The 27,223-nt window shown below is 28.2% G+C and overlaps 1 pseudogene across 1 annotated transcript; it reads right to left on the bottom strand.

Annotated features, from left to right (window-relative positions):
• Positions 1–77: 77 nt before the first annotated feature.
• Positions 78–26,352, bottom strand: LOC147801994 (recombining binding protein suppressor of hairless-like; annotated as a pseudogene). The gene is made up of 11 exons (XR_015430232.1): positions 26,082–26,352; positions 22,450–22,545; positions 21,850–22,030; positions 20,159–20,340; positions 19,506–19,510; positions 19,329–19,441; positions 17,627–17,767; positions 15,232–15,386; positions 7,334–7,438; positions 4,876–5,070; positions 78–552 (listed from the first exon to the last, which is right to left on the bottom strand). The product of XR_015430232.1 is annotated as a recombining binding protein suppressor of hairless-like (transcript).
• Positions 26,353–27,223: the final 871 nt, after the last annotated feature.

Below are 27,223 nucleotides of genomic sequence, written 5' to 3'. Positions count from 1 at the left end.
AATGATTCAATATGTGTAAATGCTATTGAAAGTATTTAACATTCATGTTATTATTAAAATATAAAAAACAGTAGACATTTTTCGATTGATCATCAACCAAATGTACTGATGTTTTATTGGATGAAATGCTTCTGGTATGGCATTATACAATATTCAAGTAGACATATGGAATAATACTGTGTTAAATATATTTTTTCAAGTAAAGTTATTTTTTAATGCAAATTGACATTCTGCCCAAGGATAAGTTGGCAGTAAAAATTCAAGTACATTAAAAATAGATTTATATTATTATGTAACAATTACAGAAAATAAGACTTCTTCATAATAAAAATATGTCATGCAAAGACAATTAAAGAAACATTAGCTCGGAATAATTTCTTCTAAAATAAAAAAAAATTCTTACAATTATATACATAAAAATGCATTAATTATTATCGCAAATTTAAGCTTTTACGTTATATTTGTGTAGCTTGAATAAAAAGTTTTAAACTTTCTTTCTCAGAGTTATGGTTTTATTGTCTTTCCTAACGATTACAGGGTTGCCTCTCAAATCTGGAAAAAAAAAATTCCCCGTAGGTATTATACACAATATATTAAGAGGAAACATACAATCATTGTGCTCTTGACTGAGCTATATTAGGCTAGTTTTGATTGCAGGAAAAACTTAAAGAAATAAGGAACAGCTTAACATACTAAAAACACATAATGCTGCAGTAAATTAAATAGTTTAGTATAGCAGAGACATCATCCTTAAATATCACATACAATGTGCATTGAGTGGTCAACACTTTTTAAAAGATTAAATTAAGAAAAAAAAAATTCCCTGTATTTTTCAAGTTTGTAAGGAAAACCCCAAAATTCCCTGTCATTTCAGATGATTTTCAAATTCTCTTTATTTTCCAGGTTTTCCCTGTGGAGTGGCATTAGGAGAAACAAACACAGAACATTCAGTTTCATTGAAATTAGTATTTATACTGTTATTATTTATCAAATTAATCTGCTCATTAATCGCTTTCTGCTTCTTAAAAAAGTTTAACTTTTTCTTTGAGAATAGTTATCTTGAATTTCCCATGTTAGAACATTAAGTTTCAATTAAACTAAATTTCCACTCTATCTGTTCTTCAAATTCTTGCTGACGAGTTGTAATGATTCTATCGAACGGTTCGTAATGATGCTCTCGAACATCATTCTCATCAACATAATTGGCCAGACAGCCTAAAGTGGGCCAATGCCTTCCTCTGAAGATTTCATTCTAACAACTTTTGATTTATCTTAGAAATCCATTTCTTTTCATTAATTGCAAGAACATTAGACTTCGCCAAATCAGCCCATCTCAACAGCTTCCTTCCCCGGTTTCTTGTTCCAGTGCCTCTTAAAAGCAATATCTTTTTTATTGTATTGTCAATACTCATTCAAATCACAATTCATTCTATTTATTTTTTATTTATTACTTCAACTTATTTCTTATTTATTTTATTATTTTTTCTTTTGTCCTTCATACATTGATGTCATTTTCTCATCGTTTTTTTGCTGCTATCATCATTCATTTAGCTTATTCCACACAGCTTTTCAAATGTTTGTACTTTAAATACGATGCTATGTTAACACACAAATTTCGAATTTGAGGTATAACTTATAACCACTTGGTCAGTAACATGATTACACCATAAATCCACATCGTTTTCTGATCACATTTTTTGGTAGTTGCAGGGCTCAGCGCAGGTCATTGTAAAAGAAGTAGTGAAAAAAGTGACTAAAATTTTTAAAAAAATTATAAATAAGGGCTTAATTTAAAACAGTGTTAATATTCAGGCAACATCCGAATAACCTTAAAAATATACATTTTAAAATAAAAAAATTGGTTTAGAAACATTTATTGCTGCAGCTGTTTATTGCTTAAATTTAATGCTATTGAAATTATTTTTTGAAAAAAAAGTTTAACTTTAGCTACTATGGCTTAAACTATTTACTGCTTCCTTTATATTTATTATAGTAAAGAAGCAGTAAAAGTATACAACAAAAATATTGTTGCTATCATGTTAAGTCAATACACAATTATTGAGATGTGCTTCTCTTCAGGAGTCAAAAAACCATGTGTTTTTAAATACGATGTGAAAAACTGAAAAAAAGTTAAATAACTATTATTGCAAAAAAAAACTTTTACAATAGAAATGGAGCAAAACGAATGTGGCAAAAAGTAATTAATAAAATAAAAAATAACTATATCGTCTTAAAAGTATCAAAATTGGAAATGTGTGTGAAAATGGACACATGTAATCATTGTCCTAAGCAAGTTAAATTCGAAATATGCATTTGTAATAACATTGTATAAAAAATGAAATTTTTAAAAAAAAACAAAAATGGTTGAAAAATTTCTCAGAGGAAAAAAAGCGGAATCACGATAGAAGCAAACTCGTTAATAGCGATTTTTGAATAAATCATTAACAAATTGTCATTACTGAAACCTGAAATTCCAGAGTCGTTACAACATCGCTTTGATCAGAAATATAACATCGTATTAACATGAAATTAAGTGAATGCAAAATTTATCAGAAAATAACATTAATTTAATACGTAATCGCCCTGAATCGAGTGTGTAAAAAAAGTTAACTTTAAGGTGAAAAAGGCAAGTAGTAATAACATCACATTAAAAAACCACGAGAAAAGGGTTGTCAAAATTTAAAAAATTTGCATGAGCGCCTAAAGTAAACACTGGAAATGAAACTATAAGAAATTATGATGAAATCAAACACGTCCAATAATGATTTTCAAATAAATCATTAACAAATAGTTGTGACTGAAATATACGTAACTTAATAAACATCGTATTAATTAAAATATGAAGATTTAAAAAACCATGTGAAAAAAAGATTTGCAGAATTTTTTCAATCATTTGACTGATAAAACGATTATAAAACCAAGTAAATTTACGGTGAATCAACCTGATATTCTCCAATATAAAATTTGAGTGTCATAACATTGTATAAAAAACAGCACAATTTGAAGAACCACATAGAAAGGACTAAAAAAAATTCTGAATAACTATTGACATTAAAAATAATAAAAAAAAAACATTCAATGGTGTGAAATAACATGCCAAAAAGAGATTACTTGAATTCCCATGACATAATATCTTATTTAAAATGAATGAAAGTTTTAAAAAGGGGGGAAAAAATATAATATAAAAGTAGACATTTTATTTAAGTTTTTTCTTTTGAAGAAAAAGTAAGAACTTCTAAACACTTTTAGCGTAAAATAAAAACTTTAATAGTGCTTAATTTCTCTGATTCAAAATTATGCTAAGCCCATTCAAGGTGCGTATGAGCCCTACAGAAAAAGGAAGTTCAATTCAAGGAGAAATACACAAAATTTCATGTTCTGCAGCTCCACAGCAGATAAGAAAACAGATGATGACTAAAATCATTCCTCGATACCATGAATGAATTCTCGTGCATTTCAAGAGGAGTTCATTTGAAAATGAAAATTGTCTATCTTTCTTCACATATTCAATCCTCTTCTATGCCCCACCCATAGTCCTTCTTTACTAGAGCAAGAGAATTGTATCATCACGGGTTTAGGAGGAAAATTTGAAATCCTTCTTTTGATTGAAATGGAGGGGGGGGGGATTAAAAAAAAGTGAGATAAGTGACTAAGCCTTAAAAACAGTGAATAAAAGTTACTATGTTTTAAGAAAGTGACTTGTGAGAAAAGTAACCTCTTTACCTCTCACTATCTTTATCCTCTCTCAGCACACAACTGTTCTAAAAATCACCAATTCCCAAACATCGTATCACATGTTTCTCTAGATAGATTCCTATACTTCCATCTTTATGACAACCAGCATTAAACAAAGCCTTCCTTTTTGTTGGTTTTTGGTTGAAAATCATTATACTTATAACAAATACAAAATACAGGAAATTCAAGTGCACCTAATATTTATCATCTGCATATTTTTAACATTTACGCTTGTACTGTTTCAAAAAAAGAATTTGCAAAAATCAGCAACACTGGGCTAAGCTTAAACAGCATTGCATACTCACACAAAAACAAACAAACAAAGGACATTAAAAAGGAGATGAAAAAACTTTAACAGCCTCAGTGACTACTCAATTTTGTAATAAATCCAATTCACGTTTAATGAATCAAATAATTTTTGTTTCTTCTCATTCACGCCTGGCAAGCCTGTAATGTTTTTGAGTCGTAATAGAAGTAATATCCTTTACACAATTAAAAATAATAATAATGATCTGAAAACAAAAACAATAGCCCCCAGCAGCAAAATTTAACAGAAAATTTAATAATTTACGCTATTAGAGAAAGAAAAAAAAAGAACCTCATATGTCGGCCTCTCACCGTCTACTCTCTTTCCTTCTTAAATAATTAATTCAGTGTGTTGTGACCAACATCACAGATCATTTAACTATTAAAAGTGACATGCTTTGAGCACTCAAAACAAAATGACACCAGACTGAATGAGGAAATGAAACAAAGAAATTAAAAATAAAAGTGAAAGACAAAAAAAAAAAATATGGTCAACAAGAGAAGCAGCAGCGGTGCAGAGACAAAACAGAGCTGGGACTACATCTGATTTATCAAAAGACCGGTAACATAAGCACTAAAACATTTCAACCTTTCTTACCTTATATTTAAAGGTAATGAAGTTTTTCATTATAAAATATATTTTCCAGCTTCAGTTTCTTGAGATTTTTATTTTAAAAGAAAAGTAGATCAATATAGGCCAAGTAATAAAGGAACCTGTATACACACAACGAAAATAATACCATCAAAAAAGCAAAAATTTCAAACTCGCAACTTCTCATTTAATTTTGCATAATTGTAAATTTAACATCAAAATAATTAAGATAAGGTAATAACCAGTAACTGGGTCCTCAGCTACCCGGTTGGGAAACCTGGGCGCAAAGTAACAGAATATAAAGTCATACTGTATTTCCAGCATCATCTTTGCCATCGAATTTGTCTCTTGCTTACAAAGTCACTATCAGGCCAACTACCTCAGAAGAAGTAGATAACAATTCATTTTCATCGTTTTTGAATGATTCAAACTCTTGCCTGAAAATTTAAGTGCAACAGTAAATTGTAACAGAATCATAAACACTTACACAGAACATAAAAACGATTATTTTCAGAATGTTTTTCTGAATTTTTAGAACTTTAGAAAATTGTAATTTTTCTTAAGATTCCATGAAAATTGCTTATATAGAGCTACTACTTAAAAATTTTTACTTCAGTAATTTGATCTTTATTTTATTTTTCTTGAAAAAATAAAAAAGGAATTTCACTTTTGTTTCAAATATATCTTTTAGATTCCCTTTACATTTATCTTCCCTATGATCACAAGAAGTCTCTCATTTGCATGTTAGACTTCTTAAGTAACAACAACATGTAATGGGTAGCTGAAATATCATCTTTAAATATACCATAGATTGGGCTTTGAGAGTCTGCAATTTTTAAAAGACAAAAATAAGAAATCAAATTCCCAGTTTGTAAAGAAAATTTTAAAATTCCCTGCATTTTTCCAGATTTTCCCTGTGGAGTGGCAACCATGTTTAACTAATGACATTAGATGAAAAGATTGCACACTCATTTTTATTTTATTTAATAGACCCGAATTTCCGCACTAGAATCAAGAGAAGAGGAGGGTGCATATGAAAACTGGAAACTGTAGTTTTAATATTTTTATCAGTAGAGAAGTGGAATTTTACACTTTACCTTTATATTTTACACATTATACTTCTTAGAAGTAATTGCAAAACATTTTAACTTCTCATTTATAAAACTCATCTACCCAAAATAAAAATTAACTTTAATAATTATTTATTATTTTTAAAATAGTTAATGGGAAATTTTCCAAAAAAAGTAGTAAAAATAATTTTTTTTTAATATATTAAAAGCAAAATCTGCATACATCACAATTAAACAATAATAAGAAATAGTTACTTAATATTATTTTTTTTGCTTGAAATATTTATTAGGTAAATGAGTTTTAAATTGTTTTAATTTGAACAAAAATTAGTCCCAAAGATGGTGCACAAAATGTAAAGAGATAAATAAGAGAAAATCTAGCAAAAAAAAAAAAAAAAGAAACATAACTTAAATTATTTTTTGCACTAACGGAAATTAATTAGCAAAGCATTTTGGTATGTTAATCTTAGGTAAAAGCTAATATTGGCATTTTTTTTTTTGCACACATTATTTAACTTGTAACTCAATAGACAATAGGCTAGTTTTTCATTTTGTGATGTAGCAAAGTAGACTGTTAACCAAACTTATAGCCAAAATTGTAAATATTTGTCCCAACTTGGTTCCAAATCAAAATTAAAATCAATTTTGAAGACTGCATCTCCATGTCTCCTAAAAATGCACACAGAGTAACAGAACTGTTAGAATCTATTTCTTGACACAAAATATCAACAAGTTAAAGCAAATATTTACTTAAATGAAACAGTCAAGAGTGCTTCTCGGTGCTCTGTGACCTCTCTACTCATAACAAGGTATACCTACATTGGATACCAGGACGTATGGGCGTTCTTGGAACTGAACTGGCTGATGAAGCAGCACTTGCTGGCTCTAGTGTGATTTTCTGGGGCCCTGAATCAGCCTTCGGAATTTCTCCCACATCATTCAGGGCATTCTATATTCAAGTTCTGTGGCAAAATTGCTCATAAACATTAGCACAACTCGGATGGTCAGAAACAAGCTAAAGAGTTGAATTGTGACTGTCCTAGTGTATGTCAAAAAGAGTTTTTTAAGCTAAAGATGAACAGTTTGAGGAAGATCATTGGTCTTCTCACTGGACACTGCACCCTCAGAAAACACCTATACGTAATGGGCATTAAATCTAATCCTCTTTGTCGAGGTTGTCATCTTGAAGAAGAGACTTCATGACATATACTTTGTGATTGTGAGGTCTATTCTGCTCACTTGAGCATTTAAGGCAACATTGCATGAAGGCCTATGAGCTGCAAGACGTTCCTGTCCGGTGTTTGGAGAACTACATTTCAGCTATAAGACTTTCTTGTTAATCATGATTTAGGGATATGGGTACAATATGTCTATGTGTCCTGCTTTTTGGAGCTGCCCAACCTCTAAGTCTAAGAGTGAAGATGCTCCACCCATCACAAGCTGCCTATTTATTATGCCAACATTTCTAAACATGTGAAACAAATCATGTAAAAAATAATTCAGTTATTTTTAAAAAAAAAACCATTTTAACTAAATTGAAAAGAAAGATTATTACTTATTGAACAAAATATTGTAAACATACTGTTAAAAAAAGAAATTTATAAATGAATTGGTGGACAACATAGGTTACCTCCTGTATCAGCTTGTTGAACCACAGGAAATGCTAATGCAGCACTAAAAGGTACTTCAGTGACAAAATTTGGAGCCATTGCTTGAGGCTGAACTGCTGAAAGATCTGAATTGTTAAAAAAAAAATAGATTAAGATAGATTACAGATTAAGATAGATATTAGTATGTGTATATAGCTAATTTTAAAATACCAGATTATAAAATGGACAGAATCCACCTTTTCTGATTTGGTCAATCATTAAAAAAAGTTAGAGAACAGTTTTGACCCCTGTGGCAGACTTTTTCCGAGCTATCTGCGACAATTCTCTCTAATAATACCTTTCTGAAAGATATTTTCAATAGTAGCAAATACATACGTAATTAATTTAAAGTAATAGAAGCGCTTTCTGTTAACAAAAATAAAAAAATATAAAAAAAAGCCTTCATGTATAGCATAGAACAGTATATCTAGTTTTTTAATTATAAATCTAGGAATTTTTGTTTTAAATTATAAAAGAATACACATCAGGAATACAATCCTAGTTCTTCACAATGAGCAGCTACTGCAGAAGCATTAGGACAGGAAAGTCATAGAAATTAAGGCTACATAAAGACGCGACCGACAGGGTGATGGTTGTAATAAGGTCAGCATTGCACAATGATGACTGCCTATATTTCCTAGATAAGTTGGTACCCATCGATCTGAAACTGTGTGGGCTTCAAACAACCATCGGGCATCGAACCCTAATTCCTCACAATGACAGATCAGTGTCTTAACCACTGAACAATCATGCCTCTATAATAAGTTATATAGTGAATATTAATAAGATATAAATTATTTTTTGCAACACACAGAACTTAAAATTTTTTTAACTTAAAATACAGTAAAAAAAGACTAAATTCAATTAAAAATAGAGAGAACGTGTAGAGTCTAATTACTACAGCATAACTATTTAGAAGCAGAAAAGACGCTGAATCCAATAACATTACTTTAATCATGTTATGTTTGATTTTTAAACATAAAATAATGTTAAAATTAGTTTCATTTTAAGCTTAAAATAAATAACCTTGGAAATTTCAGTTTTATCACTCAAACATTAAATAATATTCTTATAAAAATTTTGCAAATGATTATAAAAGCTTCTGAGTTATAATTTAACAGATAAATTCAACAAACCTTTGAAATTTCTCAGGATTTTTACAGATATCAACTATTTTTTTTCTTTCATATTATTATCATTTCAACTTATTTTTATATGCTAGTCCAAACCAAATAAATTAGCTTCCTCAGAATTCATAACAATCAAATTAATTTTAATGTTAATAATAATTTAAGATTATTATAAGATTATAATACTATTCATTTATTTATATTATTTAATTTAATATTTACTTTTAATTTTGTTTTTTAAAAATATTTATGCTACAAATTAAATAAACTATTAAATTTAGAAATCTATATCATCAAAATAAAGAAGACAAAGACATTGCTATGTAGAAAAAGATTTTATAGAACAAAAATTTTAAAAATTATACTAAATTGCAGATTCAATACATATTGCAGACAGCGATGCTTTACATATTTAATTATACATTCATTTATAACAGCAAAACATTGCAACACTATCTTAAAAATTATTTTTAAATGTTCCTATCACTATGATAACTGTAACTAGAAATTAGTCTTGATATAGAAATAGTTTAAAATAAGTGCTATGATAAAAAAGTAGTAAAAAGATTTAGTAGTTAAGCACAATCAGTGCTAACCTTTTCATGTGGGTGCAAATATAAGAAATCTAGATCCTCTGGTGGGCTCTTTCTGAGACTGATGGGGGATGAATTCAAGAAAGGGAACCACTAATCCCTAGAACAAGTCAAGTGTTGATTGTTAAACATCCCCAAGAGTTTTATTTCTCCCTCTGTTATTCTAAATGCCATTTGATATCTTTTACACCACCGCAGTTAGGGATAATAGAAATACCACTGGGGATGGATTCCAGTTTTTTGTTGACAACTGAAAAAGCGTGGGAAAACTTCTTTGGTTGTTTTATACGATTCAGGGTAAAAAGCTACATTCCGAATGTCACATGTTGACTATTTATAGTTTTTTACAAACATTCAGAATTAGTGCAGTGTATCACAATTTCCTTATTTTATTGTTTAAAATTCTATAAACAACAAATAATCCTAACCATAGTTCCGAAAAACTATTCATTACGCTAGCTATAAAAAAATTATGCATTAGCACACACACAATCATAATATATATATATACAGTGAACTCTCACTTATGCACCGGTGTAAGGGGCCAAGAGAAAAAAGCGCATAAGTGAAAAACTTCGAAATTCTAAAACGCAACATAAATTGCAGTGACAATATGAATAAATATGTTTCTAAAGATAAAATTTTAATATTTATACTATTTTGGTATTTACAATAATTATACAAAGAAAAAAATTAACATAGCTTAAGACAATTTATTTTCTTACAAAATAATCTCAATACATGTTTGTATTTGTTTTTGACAACGTATTTCAAAAACAGTTTTTTCAGTTCATATAAATGTGATAAGGGGGAGTTTCAGAAGCAAAATTAAATTGTAAATAGTCACGAATAGTGTCTAAAGCTTCTAATACTGCTGTGTGAATTGGAAGAACTTTATCATCCTCGTCAGTATCATCCACCTCGTTCTCGTCGTCCACAAGTTCTAGTTAGATATAAATGAACAGTTCTTCACAAAAAATTTGAGTTTTATGGGAGGGGGTGAAACATCACATGATAAATTTCTAAGAAAAGTACTTGATGGCATAATATGCTGCACAATAAGTTGAACCTCCTCTCTTATTTACTCATGATGTCCATCTGACTGCAAGTAAGTGATAGCGGTCTCTTTCATCTTTCATATTCCAGGTGTCTTCTTTTTCTAGAAAACAGCATGGGAGTAAAAGTAACCTCTGGACAAAAGGAATGGTCATTTTCTTAAAGATGAATGGGCTTTCATTGTTGTTGGTGCAACAGATAAAACACACTATTCAAAATTCTAGAAAGAATGTTCTTCCAGAAACAACAATAATGAAAAGGTCAGAGGGGGAAGGAAATTCAATGGGATATAACAACATATATTTCTTTTCATCAGTAACAAGGATTGCTTATTTGCTTCATTTTTAATTTAAAACATTTTTTTTAGAAAAAGAAAAAAAATATTTAAAGGATAAAAGAATGAAAATGCTAGCCTAGAATTTCGGTGCATAATTGAAAAATTTATTTTTAGAGCGACACATAAACGAAGGATGTTTACCATTATTTTCATACCTTATGTACTGGGACCTGTAAAAGTCGTCGTATAAATGAAAAAGGTGCATAAAAGAGGTGGTGCGTAAGTGAGAGGTCACTGTATATATTATATACATATATATATCTATTTATATATATATATATATATAGGACAAATAAAAAAAGAAAACTATAAATTACAATGTCAATACCTATTTTAAACTACATTAACAATTAAAATCTTTATCATGAAAGTAATTTTATTGAATCTTTTATCTTTCTCAAGTTTGATTTCTATTAAAGGTTATGGAAAAAGTTTTTTTTTCATTCCATCAAATATTTTTCATCATATATTTATTTTAAAATTATTGTAATTGTAGTATGTCATTGTTTTACATTAATACTTTCAAAGTATTATGAAACATTTAAACATTTAAATGTAAAAATATTATTGCACATTTGCAGAATAGTTATAAAAACTTTGTTCTTTGGAATATTGTTTCAACAGGTAACTCGGTTTTTGAAAATTTCAGTTTGGTATCGGTGACGTTATTTAAATCAGTTATTAAAGTGATATCTATTTTTTTATAAGCTCTTTGATGCCATATTAAAACGATTGGTTTATTTACATGTTTCTACAAAAAATAAACAAGCTAATGAGGTGCACACTGATCATAAGCACTCTTTTATTGAGTTAAAAAAACGTCGGAAATTTCGAGGACCAAAGGTAGAAGCTCGGTGTGTATCCATTTTTCATGTAAATAATGGATAGATCTTCCTCTCTTGCATTTTGGGGATTACTATGTTTTAAGTGTGAAATCAGTTCTTCCTGAGAGTTATCATGCAGTGAAATTGGGTCATAATGAGGAAAAACCCTTTTGTTCGCGAGTAAAATTGATTTTTCTTTGAATCAATTTTTATATGCATAAAGAGTTCTTTTACAGTGGTCTTAATGTATTTAATTATAAATATCTATATTATACATAATAAATATCAATATTTTAATTTATAAATATTTGTAGCATTGTTGAAAATTTAATATCTTATCGAAAGATAATAAATCTTAGGAAAGAACATAAATAGTTGTAATGTCATATTTTTGTAGACAGGTCTCTTCAGTCTGAGTTATTAGTGAATGGATTTAAGTCATAGCCGATGGAAAAGAAAATACAGGAAATTTAATCTGATATTAACTCTGCGACTGTATTATTTTATTTCATCTTTTTCATCTATCTATCGACTTATGAAAAATACCGGTCACTTCAATAAATGATAAATACTTTTTCTCTTTAATCATCAGAGTCATTTATTTATTATTGTTATTATTATTGATAATAATAATGAAACAAGAAAGCAAGGTAAATGAGGATAATTTCGCCCTAACTCAATAATGGCTAATTTGAAAGATCCTCTCTTCTTGTTAAGAAAGTAAGTGTTATCAAATAAATTCTTTTTATTTTATAAATTTTTAATATCTCTTAAAAAATTATAAACTATAATAACTGTGTTAATTATTTAAAAATGAACATACAAAATTTTTTGAATTAATTTTCTAAATAGTATATAATAGTTTAAATAATTCCTTAAAAAAATATTTTATGCGTTAACCGAATTTGAAATTTAAAACACAATTCTTAGCACATTTATCCCATGAACTCTTAGTTAGAATCTAATATGCGTTCTAAATTTCTAACAAAATTTTTTCTTCAACTTCCTTTATGACTTTTTAAAATAGTTCCAAAAAAGTGAAAACTCATAAATATTTCAGTTAATGTGCTTCAAATGCAAATGATTAGCATGTAACAATCAGGCTCATTTCTTTTATTTTGCTGCAAATTTCATGAAAAGTAAGCACTTTATCGAAACTGCGTAGCATATATAATTTTTTCCCCTTCCATTTTTACATTTTTTTTAAAAAAATATAGTCATTCACAATTGACTTCAACTTACTCATGTAATAGATTTAAAGAATTTTATTGTTCAAAAATTTAGCTTCAATCTTATAAAAAGATACAAAACTGAGATATTAAAAGAATTTCTAAGAACTACAGTGTAAAGTCGCGTATCCGGAATCGGTGGGACTTCCAGAAGTCCGTATAATAGATTTTTCCTTATAATAAACCCCCAAGGTAAACAAAGCTTAAAATGATTTAATAAACGATCTGAATCTAAGAAGCAAAAAATAAATAAACACTATTTTTAAGGGGAACAATGTTTTAGCATTAGAATATCTAAATCAAATATAAAATATTAGAAAAAAAATATTATTGCTGAAAATATGGAAAACAAAAAAATTTAACAGTTATGAAAATATTAATCCGCCATTTTGAACTAGAACGATTCAAGCAGGAAGGGGAAATTCATGCCATTCTGGAACAAAGCTTAAAATGATCTAAATCTAAGAAGCAAAAAATAAATAAACATTATTTTTAAGGGGAATAATGTTTTAGTATTAGAATATCTAATCAATAAAATATGAAATATTAGAAAAAAAATATTATTGCTTAAAATATAGAAAACAAAAAAAAATTGACATATGAAAATAATAATCCGCCATTTTTAACTAGAATGATTCAAGCAAGAAAGAGAAATTCCCGCCATTAATTAAAGTGGTAGGTGGAGGAGAAAAATTCATTTCCTCCTTATTTGTGAAAGAAAATAAGTGTAAAGAGGAGATCATTTAAGTTGAGGATGGGGAAGTAACAAGTGTTTTCTCTCCAATCATTGGCTATCAATCAAGCATAAAGGCGGGGCACGCTGATCCGGTTCTCTTTACTTTTTCTTCTATGACTGAAAGAATCTGCTAAAGAGAGAATGTTACCCCCTTTTTCCCCCTGCCTCCTAAATATTACATGGTATGGGGAAGAAGGAATGTTTTGTTTCTCAAGGACGTATATCCTTTTAGACCCATTCAAAATTGACCATTTTGACTCCCCCTCCACCTTAACGCTTGCCCCGTTTACCCTTTTCCACAGTATTTCTTCTTTCAATAAAAAGGTTCCAGGAAATGCCTCTTTTACTAGCCACCTGCATGGGAAAGGAGGGGGGAAGGGGACTCAGTTGCGGTCTTTTGAAAACAAATCTCCCTCTTTTTCCTACATTCCAAGGGAGGAGCGTCACTAATGGTCACTCAATGGTCTTGGTAGATCTTCACTTCTCCTTTCTGGTGATTTATGGGTTCGATGCAACAACAAAAAAATGTGTCAAAAGACTTTTTTTTTCTTTTTTTTTTATGGAAAGGGGATGATGGAGAGATGTTTGTTTATTTTGATTGTTAAAAAGTGTCCGGGAAATCGACCCTTCCGGGAAAGGGACGTCCGGATATGGGACGTTACACTGTATAACTAAAAGTTAAACTGTGTGTAGAAAGAGGGAAAGAAACATGAAAATTGCCACAAAAGGAAAATGGTTTTCTAAAAAAAGTTAAAAATAGCGTTTATGATTTCAATTTCTTTAACATAAAAAATACACTAGTAATTATAAATTATATATTTATAAATGTGACATTTAAAATATTTTTACATCCTAAAGTATGAATAAATACTCTTGAGTAGTATTAAGTATACATATTTTTCTTCGGAAATGCAGATATTTATTTAAAATCATGTAAGAACATTGTTTTAAAGTGCAGGAATTATAATCAAAAGTTTTAAATTCCAATAACTATATTTATAACATGAATTTAAAACATAACCTAAAAAAAAAGTATTTATTTGAGTTTATATAAAATATATTTCTTTGATATTTTATTTAAATTTGATTTATATTTACTTTAAAGAGTGATTCTGATTATTCTATATTTTTTATATACAATTGAAAATATTCATCAAATTACATTTGTAATGAAAAAATTAATTTGTTCAAAATATAACTCACAACTAGAACGAAAAAATTTGTACAAAAAAATAGCAACAATTAAACTGACTAGAGAAGACGTAAGAAAATGGCAGACAAACAAAAAAGTACCCGAACTTGGAATAGATGTTTTAAGGTAGGTGAGAAATGTAAAGAAACCCCTTAACTTAAAAAGGTGAGACCTCTCTTAGTGACTAAAACAATAAAACACATCCTGCTGTAACTTGATCCTCTCTCTTAACTGAGGAGATTTTTTCCCCTATTCTTAAACTGAAAGTGTCCCGCCACAGGACCCCAAGATCAGATGTGACAGCTGCTGTCACAGCCCCCCAGAGAAGGTTAAACTACTCAGTAAACTACCTCAGTAAGTCACTGGTAACTGGCAGTATAAAGAATTATATAATAATACTAAAAATTTTACTATGTTTTAAGCAATTACTGAAAAGTTATTTAAAATTTACTTAAATTTTATTTATTACGAATCTAATTTTAATTTATTTTAATCTGTTAGTAGTACGTTTCACATTACTATTCCATAATATGAGCACTTGCACACCTAAGCAGCATTTGTGACCTAATGGGGATTTCCTCCAAAATATGTGTGGTGTTCACTGTATTAACAATAAAGAGAGGACTCCCTGTTATGTTTTTTAATATTTTTGTATAACAAAAACTGGAAGAAAAAAAAGCTATTAAATGAAATTATTTTTATGTAATCTTATCAAGTGTAAATATTACAATAGTCTGAATCAGAAAAATAAAAATTAACTATTAGTGATTAGAAATGCTTACTTGAAGACTATGTACAACAGGAACAGGAGTAACAGTGGAGCGAACAGGGCTCATTCCTTCATAAAAAATATATTCTGCTTTATCAGTGCTAATGATTGTCCAGAAGCCCCATCGTTTATCATCTCCTTGTTAGGCTCTTTAGGACATGGAGTAGCCTAATGAAAATGCAAAATATATTGATTTCAATTTAAACTGAAATATCCTATTTCAATAGTACATTAATCATGAAAGAATAATGTTTTTTATCATCTCATTATTATTATCAGCATCACCTCCTTAACTATCATTAATTTAGGAGAGGAAAAGAGAAATTTTTTAAAAAAAATAAAACAAAATCATCAATACTTAAAGAAAGAAATAGTGCAAAAGTGAATATTAAAGGTATGAACGCCTGCTAACAAATCTTTGCTAAATTTACTCCAAACAGCATAATGTATTACAGTAAAAATTTGTGAATAACACTACTGAAAGTAATGAAAAAGGACAATGATTAATTTGTGATCTTAGTTCTAATTCATTACTTTAAGCTAGAGCAAAGCACCGTTTATATGTTTCACACTTGTAATTTTTTTCCATTTATATTATATCATTTTTTTTTTCATTCCTAATGTATGTCATATTGAATTATTTTGTTTTTATAATGGAGAGAACTTGAAATACTGGTTATATGTCATTTCTCTCAACAGATTTTCTATTTTTCCCTTTAGGTACATAAATATTTGGCTAAAATTTGACTAACTCTAAGAGGCCACAAAAAAAATTTCCCTTCAATTTTAGCTGAGTTATGGTCATAAAAAAAGAGTAGGAGTTAAGAATAGAGGATGGTCAATTAAGGGTCACTAGATAATTTGCTGGAAAAAAATAACAAATGGGTATCAAGCAGAGGGTCAGTATTTACATAACACTTCACTTTTTGTTGCGGAAAGAACTTCATTCTTAAGTCCCCATGTCTCACAACGTTTAGTAATATTCTTACAAATCCAAAAATGACTCAAACACTTAAAGCTATTTCATGTAAAGGATACTTTGTTTTTAATTTTAATAACTACCTCTATTATTTTCTACATCAATAAAAATACGAACAAAATTTAACTATTTTAATTATTAGTAATTACTATTATAATTAATATAATATATAGCTTAATTCTTGTGCACTTTATTTTAACGTAATTAATTTTTTTATTTAATAAAATTAAATTTACTAATTTTTTTATTCAAATTTTATTTAAAGTAAAAAATAAAACAGAGATGAAGAAATAAAGGACACATAGAGACTGTACGTAAACTGCCAAGCAAACAAAAAATAATTATTAATTCAAAGATAAGTGATAATAATTTAGAAATTATATATCAAGGTTTTATTATATATCATCTTGCATTTTAATTGTATTTATTCTCAGAAGACAAATTGTGTGATTCAGTAATAATTTTATTCCTTTATTTATAACATTTTTACCGATTATAAAGGTAAATGGTACATTTTAAAGCTCCACAGTTACTGAAAATAACAAATTTTATTAATTCTTTCAAATAATTTTTACTGTTTTACTTCTGATTATTATAATCAACTATGTGTAATATAACAGGGTTGCCACCTGTTATATTATACAAAAATTTCCTTAACTTTTCCAGGTATTTCAAGAAAATTTCAATGTAAATCCAGACCATATTTTATGTAAGTCATGCAATTTTTCATCAGAAAATTTCTAATTTCATTAGTAATGTCAAATATAAAATTATGTGTGGATATTAGATCTTGTAAGAAAAAAAAGTATCATTGAACAAGCATGGAAACATGGAAAAGTTTTAATAAAATGTCAAATTTTTATAACAAATAATTGTAACAGATGTTAGAATTATTTAAATTGAAACTCAATAACTGATTACTGCTGCTGAAAATTTTGAGTTTTTCCAGATATGAGAGTTTTCCAAGTTTCTGTAAAAATATGCAATTTTTCCCGACTATTCCCTGCCTTCGAGAGTCAGAATAAAATTCCTTGAGGTTATCCCTGTTCTTCCAGCCCGTGAGAGCCCTGATATACATAACTTTTATATAAATCACTTAATCCTAAAAAAAAGCACGAAAACACGAATTAATTTGGCCTTGTTTTAAACATGTGAGCAAACTAAAAAAATGAATGTGAGAAATTAAAGAAAAAGTACATAAAAATACTGAAAACACCCCTCAAAAATTACAGAATTCAATAAAAATAATGAAATATCACACATCTACTGTTTGCAACGAAGGGGTCAATTAATTACCATTCAAGAGAGTTTACAATTTATTGTGAATAAATTAAATTTGTTAAAAAAATCTAATTAAAGATTTAGTAACTTAATTTTAAAAAAGTCATCATGGATTTTGTTTACGGTTCGTTAAAAAAAAATTTGTTACCTGAAACTGTATAATTCTTTCCTGAGATAAACAAAGGTACAGTCTTTCAGTATCCTTCATGTAAAAAGCACATTTATGAAGTTGTGAAACTGGATCATCAGCATCTAGAAGAGCTGTCTGTTTGTCAACTTTCCTTATTATCTGTAATAAGAATACATATGCATAAGACATATTACAAGAGGGAGATGCATGGACACGCATGCACATTTATATCATTATTTAAAAATACATTATTTATTGCTTATTCTAAATATTTATTGCTTTTTTTAAGTCCAACAAAAATATTAAAGCAATAAGGTATTATGTGGTTGAATACAAATTTTTGGAGAATGTTCATTATAATTTAATGAAAAAAAGCCTGCGTTGGAACAACTGCAGCAAAAGTTTCTGACCTTAATTTTATTTTGGAACAGGTGTGAAATAATTTTGTGGAAAATATAAGTTATGGGGCAGATTGAAGCAGCAATCACATCACTGTAACAAATTTTATTTTTGCAAGTTACAGGGTGGCCACTCAAATCAGGTTTCAAATTTCCCTGATTTTTTCAGGTTTTCCAGGTAAAAATCCTAAAATTTCCAGATTAATTTGCTTTTTTCCCCTCATAAAGTTTAGCATGGGACCAAGAAAAGTGTCAATATTATAAAGTATTTTATTTAAAATATTATTTTTTTAATGTTATTTTATAATCTTTGACTCATGGGATAGAGTGCTAGTCAGGTCACCTTATGGGAATGAGGTGACCTGGGAAGGTTCTCTATTCTTTAAGAAACCATGGGAGTTTAACATGGTTATAATGAACCTAATTTTGATGCAAGCGAAGTATTGCTAAGTTGATGGTATTTTAACTGTTTGGCAATAAATTTTCGTCTAAAAGTGGGTATAGCAGTTGGAAAATAATTTTAATTAAGAAAATTAGTAAAAAATTTAAATTAGTAAAAATTAGAAAAATCAAAGAAAAAATTCCAGCTTTTCTTTAAAAAATCCCTGATTTTTCCAGGTTTCTGTCCAAATTTCCCTGATTTTTCCCAGTATAAAAAAATTTCCTGATAATTCCAGGTTTTCAAGGTTCTCCAGGTGGGTGGCACCTTGAAGTAAGATTGTTACATTCACGAAAATCCAAATTACTTTCAATAAAACTTAAGAAATAAAGAATTCACAAAAATTCAGTTTTGCAACAAACATAAAAAATATTAAAAAGTTATTTAATTAGACCTAAAAGATAAACCTAATATTTTTTAATTAACAGCATGAAAATGTTTTTCATTAAAAAGAACAAAATTAAAACAATTAATCATATAATGCATTAACATGACACATAATCACCATTTTTCGTAGCTTGAAAACAGAATTTATTGCTTTGAATTTTCTCTTTCCTTCTTTTCAAAAAAATATTAATATATAGTTTAAAAAGAAAACCATTTTTGTTTGTCATTTAAATGTGTTCAAACAACAAAAAAGTCAAAGAAGCCTAATAAGAAAAAAACAATAAAGACAACATTCTGAAAAATACACAAAAACAATATTGCCACTAAAACTACCAAAAGTAATTTTTCTGTTCTGCTTTTCAAAAAGAATAATAATATATAGTTTAAATTTAAAAATAAAACAAAGACAACATTCAGAAAGATACACAAAAGCACTATTGCATATTAAACCTAAGTTGTTAAATTAAAAGAAAACACAATAAAGTTGAAAAATTACCAGTCTAGGTAATGCCATTCCTGTAACTGAACAGACTAACTTAACAGTAGAACCGTAATGAATGTAACCATCATGAACAGTAAATTCCTCAGATTCTGATTCAGTATCATCCACTACAAAACAAATTCAGCAGTGAGAAAAGAAATTATAACATGTTTTAGATGTAAACAGCTTTACATCTGCTGTAATATAAAATAAAATATTGTACAGCTAACATTCATAATTTTGTGTTGGGAGAATCTTCTCAAACTATCTTTCTTTTTCTTTGATTTTAGGGTTATAGCTTACCACATTTTTGACAAAAGATCACATAAGTTTTAGCTTCTTAAAAAGTAGTTATGTGCATTGTAACTGACTGGCAAAACAGGATACGTGGCTGTGGCATTTAACTATTTATTTACCTAAGTAATAATAATAATAACAACAACTGAATTGATAAGAGCAGTTCAGTGTTATTAAATTTTCATTGCATTTTTTTCTTTCCAAATAATTTAACCAGAGAGGGAAAACCTACAAAAAAAAAAGCATTGTAACATATTAGTAAAGAACAGATAATAAAAATATAATAGATAAAAAAAACTTATCACAAAGTTGATGTTTAGAATTGAAATTGCAATTCCACAATACGTTTTTAACACACATGCACTCGAACTATACTAAATCAGATTAAAAAGCTATTAAATTGATCTCAATATTAAAATAAATAATGATTTCTACAAACAGGCAACATAACAAATAGATTAGTTGTAAGAAAGATAAATTGTACATGGTAGTTAATAACATTTAATTGAAAAGTAATTGCTGAAAGATAAAACAAAATTTAATCCTACTTACAATCAGCATTTTTTATAGATTGTTTTTTCTTTGAAGGTTTGGAAATAACTTTGATTCTTTTACTATGAAATACACTAATATCTTCACCAGTGCCATAAAACATTTTTACAGAAAGCTTGAAATGTTTTCTTTTGTCAGAATCACTTATGTACAAAGATTTGGCTACTTTGATTGATTACTTTGAAAATGACAAATGATGAATTATAATGAAATATTAAATAATTATAATTAAATTTTAGAATATAAAAAACATTAGAATATAACAAACTTCCGAATAAATATCAGGAATCAATAATAATAAAATGTTATTATTATTTTCAGTTTACTAAGATATCCAAATATAACAAGTGTTAGGAGTTTTAATGCTCAGTAACTAATGCATTAAATACAATGAAATTTAGTTGTTTTATCATAGAAATAAAGCAAAAAATACCATTAAAAATATTTTTTTTCCCTCACAATCTTCAAAAAATAATAATAATAATAATAATATAATATATTAGAGAAAATAATAAAATTATTAATTCAAAAGTCCCTTAATGCAAAACAAGAGTGAAGGATGATTTTAAAAAATTGAATTATTTTCAAACATCAAAAAAAAAATTTCAATTCTTGAATTTCCAGAAACCTGCTTCGAATTGTCTAAGACAAATTTGTTTAATATTTTACGTAATTTATTAAAACAGTTAACAACGTTTAGAACAGTATTCAATTAACAAAATTATTCAATGCAAAATAAGATCATGGTTTATAATAAATAAGTAAAAATTTTTAACTACACAAAATACCATGAAATCAACAGAATTTTCCAACATCTAGAGCAAAATCAGTGCATAAATGAAATAGAAATCAATACCATTTTTCTTTTAACTTAAAGATTTCTTCAAAATTAAATGGAATGAAAAAAATAATGATATCAATTCTGTTAAAATTACTTGTGTTTTTGAATCATGTGAACAATTTTTACACAGCTCTGCCTTAAATTTGCTCGGTTTCACCCAACAGGCTTGCTCGTGTGGCAAGTGACATTAGAAACAACATTTTTACACAATAGTGATAGAAAAGAAATTGTGTTTTTTGCTCTTTCTTATTCTATGCTTTCATTCAAAATTTACCCTATAATAATTATTTTACTATACACTAAACTCCTCTTTAACTGTGAGTGGATTATTCACTTCAGTTTATCAGCTATCTGGTCACAAGGAAAAAATTTTCTGTTCATTAAATATTTCAATAAATACAATTCACAAATATTTATTTTATTGAACTAGATGATCCACGAATGAACCTGATCAACATCAATGTTCGTTAATAATACTAAGTTAAATAAATGTTAAATGATATTAAAAATAAGCACGCAGACAATCTTTCAATTCTATATGCTGATAATTTATAAATTTCTATTCATAAATTTTCATTGAATTTGAAAACTGTTACTTTTTGCTTGGTAACAAAAAGGTTAAGTTTTTCTCCACCAATACTTGAAATAATTTAAAAAGTTATATGAAGAATCAGCTAGACTTATTGCCTTGTTTTCAAGTTCTGATAAAAGTTGTGCCAACATTCTATTTGTTTTAAAAATTTTACTTAAATTTAAGAAAAATGAAAAGCAGCATGATGTAAATTTTATAAAATATACATTAAAAAAGAAAAGTAAATCAATAAATAAAAAGATTTAAGTTTTTACATAATGAGTACTTGCTTTGCCATTGAAATCTAACTGTTGCATTTCTTGATCAGAATTTCCAATCCCAATGAAAGCGCATAATTGAGAGCCTTGCTCACTTTCACCATCTCGAACTATTTGCTCCTGTTTTTTCCTCCAACCATCTCCAAGTAGATAGACAGATGGGGGAGGGCAAAAAAACCTAAATATGCATGATTTTGTACGTCAACAGTTTTAAAAGCAATAAAATTACAGTCATACATCTACATTATAAATTCAAAGAGAAAGCAAAAAAATATGTTAGTGAATGAAAACGGTAATTTGTTTAACATTTTCACCAAAATAATAACTGTGTTGGCCTTTTAAATTTTATAAAGCACGTACTTGCCTCAAAAAACAGTTACTTCTGACATAGCCAAATTTTCTGACATAACCAAATTTTTCAACAAAAAATAAGAACCTTTTAAGCCTTTTATAAATATTTTGTGAAATAAAATATTTGGCTATCAAAAGGAGTCTCCCCCCCCCCTTCACTGTTAGAAAAACAAATGTAATTGAAGCTCATGATATACAGGTTTAACTATAATTTTAATTTATAAAAGAAAAAAATAACATTTTTACCTTTTTTCACTGCCATATGGTTTTTGAGCAACTTTAGCATGCAGGATAACAAGCACTATATCACCCCTTTCTCTCAAATATTTTTTCATACATTCCCTGGAACAAACAAATAGTAATGCTTAATGAGTTTTATATCATAGTATAAATAGAAAAAAAAATGTCAAGTGGAATAAATAGTAAGTTTTAATTCTAAATAATTACATAGGATGAAAATCATTTTAGAAATATTAAAGTAACCTATCTCTAATTATAAGCATTTTAAACCTGATTTTGATTTTTAAAAGCTCTTCCGCGAAGAAAAATAAAATACACTAGCTTAAATGATTTAAACTTAAAGTAAAGCTTCAGTTTCATAAGATACGTAATCTTTCAGGTAGGAATTAACTAGATTGTATTTTAACATATTTTAAAAATATACTAATGGGTGATATTTTTCTCCCCTGTGGCACCCATTAGTATATTTTTATTATTAGTATTAGCATATTGTCACAGAACAATACCGAGTTCTTGTAAAAAGATTTTTCTGTTAGGAAGTAAATAATTTTGGTTTTCTTCTCAGCAGAAATTTTCATTCTAGTAATTTTTTTATTTAGTTATTACTTTTGATTTCACATAGTTTTTAAAATCCTATATTACTAATTTGATATTATTTATTACAGCAACTGAATCTTGAAATGAAAACACGCATTTAGTAACCCTTTCTCGAAGAAACCGATTCGCGTAATTTCGCTTCAATCTTTTTTTTTCCCCCGGTAGTTACTGCTATGGATTTCACCCCAGAAGCAGAAAGTGCCTAAAACTGTGACGTACGTCACAGAACAAACGAAATCCTGCAGAACAATTTGTATCTTGAATAGCATTCTCTTTAGCTTTGACCACTTGCTGTTTTCCTGGAGTGATGTTGCTTTAAAAGAGGAACATTTGACACCCTGCACAAATTTCAGCACATTTATCAGTATTCTCCCTCTCCCGTATCTTTGCCATTCTGAGGAGGAAATTAAAGAATAAGCTTTTGGCTATAACATTTTTATAAAATGGGTGTATCAGTGTTTAGCAGACAGCAGGAGAAATCGATCACCTATTTTATCAAGAAAGCTTCTAAATCAAGTCGTTAAAGAATTAAATTCCGAGATTTCCAATTTCATAAAGTTTATATTTTCCATTCCCATTTCAAAAGCAATTTGAGAATCGTGGGGATCCACGATTGACAGAATTGTTTCTGAAAGACCAAATGCTTTCGATGGAGATGAAGAAGTTGTTGGAACAACAGCCAGCGAATGTTTGTGTTTGCAAATGGTGCACCATTTGGGCACTTGTCCCTTCGAAAGATTTTTAAGCCAGCCCTTATTTTAATGTTTGGATCTTCATATCATAGGTATTTTATTTATAATTTATCATCATCGTCGTCATTAACAAAAGTTGTACTTCAAAAGTGATTGAAAAAGTAACAAATCGAGAATGTTTGCCTTGGTTTAAAAAATAATGCAGTGTATCTGTGTTTAATCCTGTATTTTAATAAGTGAAAATATAGTATTTTAACGTAAAGTTGACTTTTTTTCGCAATGAAATGCATGCAGAACATTTGTATAAGTTAATAAGTCCTGTTGCAGAACATTTGAAAATATTCTGCTTATGGGGATTTCACAACTTTTTTATGATTTTCTTTTAATGCAATGAGAATAAACAAAATTGCTTAAAAGGAAATTATTAGTGTATTTCCCCCCTACAAAATGCAAGAATATCTGCCATATTATTAGATTTTAAAAAAAAAAAAAAAAATTTAAGTTGACGTTTCCATGTTCGTTTTTTTTCCCCACCTAAATTAAAACCATTATAAAAGAATAATTTAAATTATTAATAAATAATTTAATTAATAAGAAATAAAAAAAATTAGTTCTCTCACATTATTTATTTTAATTTATACCTGAAAAACTAATCTATATGGATAGTGATAAGTCTAAAAGCTACTTAAAAATCACAGTACAGAAAATGAATACGATTTTCAACACACCAAAAACAAATCCATTTGTTTCAGAGACCATTTATAACCAAGAGTTAAATCAATCCAGTGATGAAGTCGTTCAGATACACGAGAGCTTTCTGAGATCGTAAAAAAAATCTGGTATATATTCATCTGGTGTCCATTCCTGTGAAAGAATAAAAAGTTTGAATGAGAAACTTTATTGCAGTGGACAGTGACTATAAACGTGTAACGACTATAATCATATAATTTTTCTAACTGAACACACGTTTATTACATCAAAACTAGCAATATATGTGCTTTTATCTCATTCCTCATGCATAATTTTTCAAAATAATTTTTGTATCTTTTACCTGAATCTAACAAAAAAGTGTGTCCACAATATAAAACAATAGAAAAAAATTTTCTTTAAAAGGTTCTTTTTACACAGAAATAAAAATTCACTTTTTTCTACTGTCCTTTCTTTATCAATGATTACTACATTCAAAGGGTTTTCGACTATCCACCTATCATTATTTTGTCGAATCTTCCAACCCGATTTAAGTAATTAAATAAAAAACAGAATTCACAGTATTGTTGCTTCATAATTATTACAAAATGTGAAAAACACAGGAGGGTGGTATTTAATAAATTACTAAAAAAGAGAGGTAGATTTTATGAAACATAGTATTTCAATGTTGTAAATCTGATTATAAAAAAATTATTTTATAAAACATATTTTAAAGAAATTTTAAAAAAAAATAAAAAACTATGTTTAATTTCAGTAGCATAATCAAAAAAGTATGTATTATTGGCATATTATATCAATAAATTTGTCATACTTCACAAAAATCATAAACTTCATTTATTCAACTTAGCAAATAAAACTTGGTTTTAAAAAATCGAAAATTTGTCTCTTACAACAAAAATAAAGTTAGCTGAATAAATTTTTGTTGCAAAAATTTTTGACTGAGAACAAGTTAATCAATTACATAGCTGCAAGTAGTATACCAGGTGAGACAAAACTGATGGTTTCAACTGTAAAGAGTAAAAGAATTTACCAAAACAAAAAAAATTTCACCATACAATGTGGGCTCAATAATCAAATGACAATCTAAAAGAGGGTTTTTCTTGAGAAAAAGGGAAAATATAGCAAACAAGTTTTTTTTCCAGATTGTCAAGAAATTTTTGATTTGTAATAGTTAGGGATATTTACTGAAAAAAAAACTTATCTCGTCCAGGACATTGAAAAAAAATGAATAAAACAAAAATAAATTGGGAAAAAAAACTCAATGAAATGGGTGTTACTAAAAATAGCCAAATAAATTCTAACATATTTGAATTTAAACATATTTGAACATAAACATATTTGAATTTAAACAAAATACAATTTAATAGAACAACAGAAAGTTAAAATTTTTTACATTTCTTTTTCTAAATAACTAAACTTGTATTATTAAAGCCGTATACAGAATTATAAAACCTACATAACATAGAATCTAAGATTTGGTTTGAGTATTCATACTTCACATTATTAAAAATTACTATATTTGCGATTGAGATATAAAAATGTGATTCGCAGTAGAATATACAATATGCATGGTATACCACAAAAAGTTTAAATTAGTTCCGTGACTATTTTTAACATTTTGTGGGTGGAAAAAAAACTAACCAAGCATATAGCTTCATCACAATCATACTGCTTAATGTTTCTTAAAGGAATTCCTAAGATACGAGGGATTTCTTCAACGAGGATCATTCTTCATAGTCCTATAAAATTAGAACATTTAAATCTTATTTCTCGAACCTTATTGAAAGAAACAAAAATTTAAATTTTCTGCCTAATTTTATTCTGTTTGTTTTGATTACGACGATTATGACTTTTTTTTTCTGTTACATGAGTTCTTTAATCAAAAACTTGGTCAACCAGATGAAATAGGGCAACTAGCTCATCCATTGTAAAAACTAAAACGACATTCTCACTGCATGAGAAAAACTCGCGAACGGGAACTCTCAGAAATGTAAAGCAAAATCTCAGCAACTTTTCAAAAATATATTTCTTTTTTTTTCCTCCGCTTATTTTGCATTACATTATTTTTTCAAGGTGTTTTTTCATATTTTAGAGGGTCCTACATATAGGAAATTATTTTTTTAAATTGAGAAAATGGCGAATAATGGGTAAAAACTGGAAAAATCGAGAAAAATTGGCTTATTTCCATTGTTTTAAATTATTTTTACAATATATTCGACAGTTTCTAATGCGTAAGGAGTTCTATGAGTAAAATTGAGCATCTTTCTTTGTTAAAGAATGCATAATGGAATAATAATAAAAATATAGAAAAAAAAAATAAAATAGCGGGGTGGGGTTCGAATTTCGAAGCCGTCTAACTCCCTTTAATAGTAAGTTATAATTTTCAAACTCGGATCCTTAGTAGGGTCTATGGTCCAAACATAACTACTGCAGGAAATTTTTATAGATGAATTAGGGGGAGCAGGGGGCCCCTCAAAGTTCTATTGGATAGCTGACAGAAAGAGGACTTTTGAAGTGAAATTGTGTCCGGCTTCTCGTGTTCTAGTGGTATTGTGGTCAGGACACGGAACAAGTAACTGACGGCCGGGGCGGGGGGGCGCAGGTTCGAATCCCAGCTTTATCAACTTTTCAAAACAATTTCTTTTTTTTCTTCTTTCGATTATTCTGCATTATATTATTTTTTCAAGGTGTTTTTCCAAATCTCAGAGGGTCCTACATATAGGAAATAATTTTTTTAAATTGAAAAAATGGCGAATAGTAGGTAAAAACTGGAAAAATCCAGG

This window comes from Parasteatoda tepidariorum, chromosome 11, assembly GCF_982258835.1.
Source record: "Parasteatoda tepidariorum strain Cologne lab strain chromosome 11, Ptep-v5.0, whole genome shotgun sequence".
Lineage (NCBI taxonomy): Eukaryota > Metazoa > Arthropoda > Arachnida > Araneae > Theridiidae > Parasteatoda > Parasteatoda tepidariorum.
Note: the sequence above shows the minus strand (reverse complement) of the source record. Positions and strands in the feature narration are given on the sequence as shown.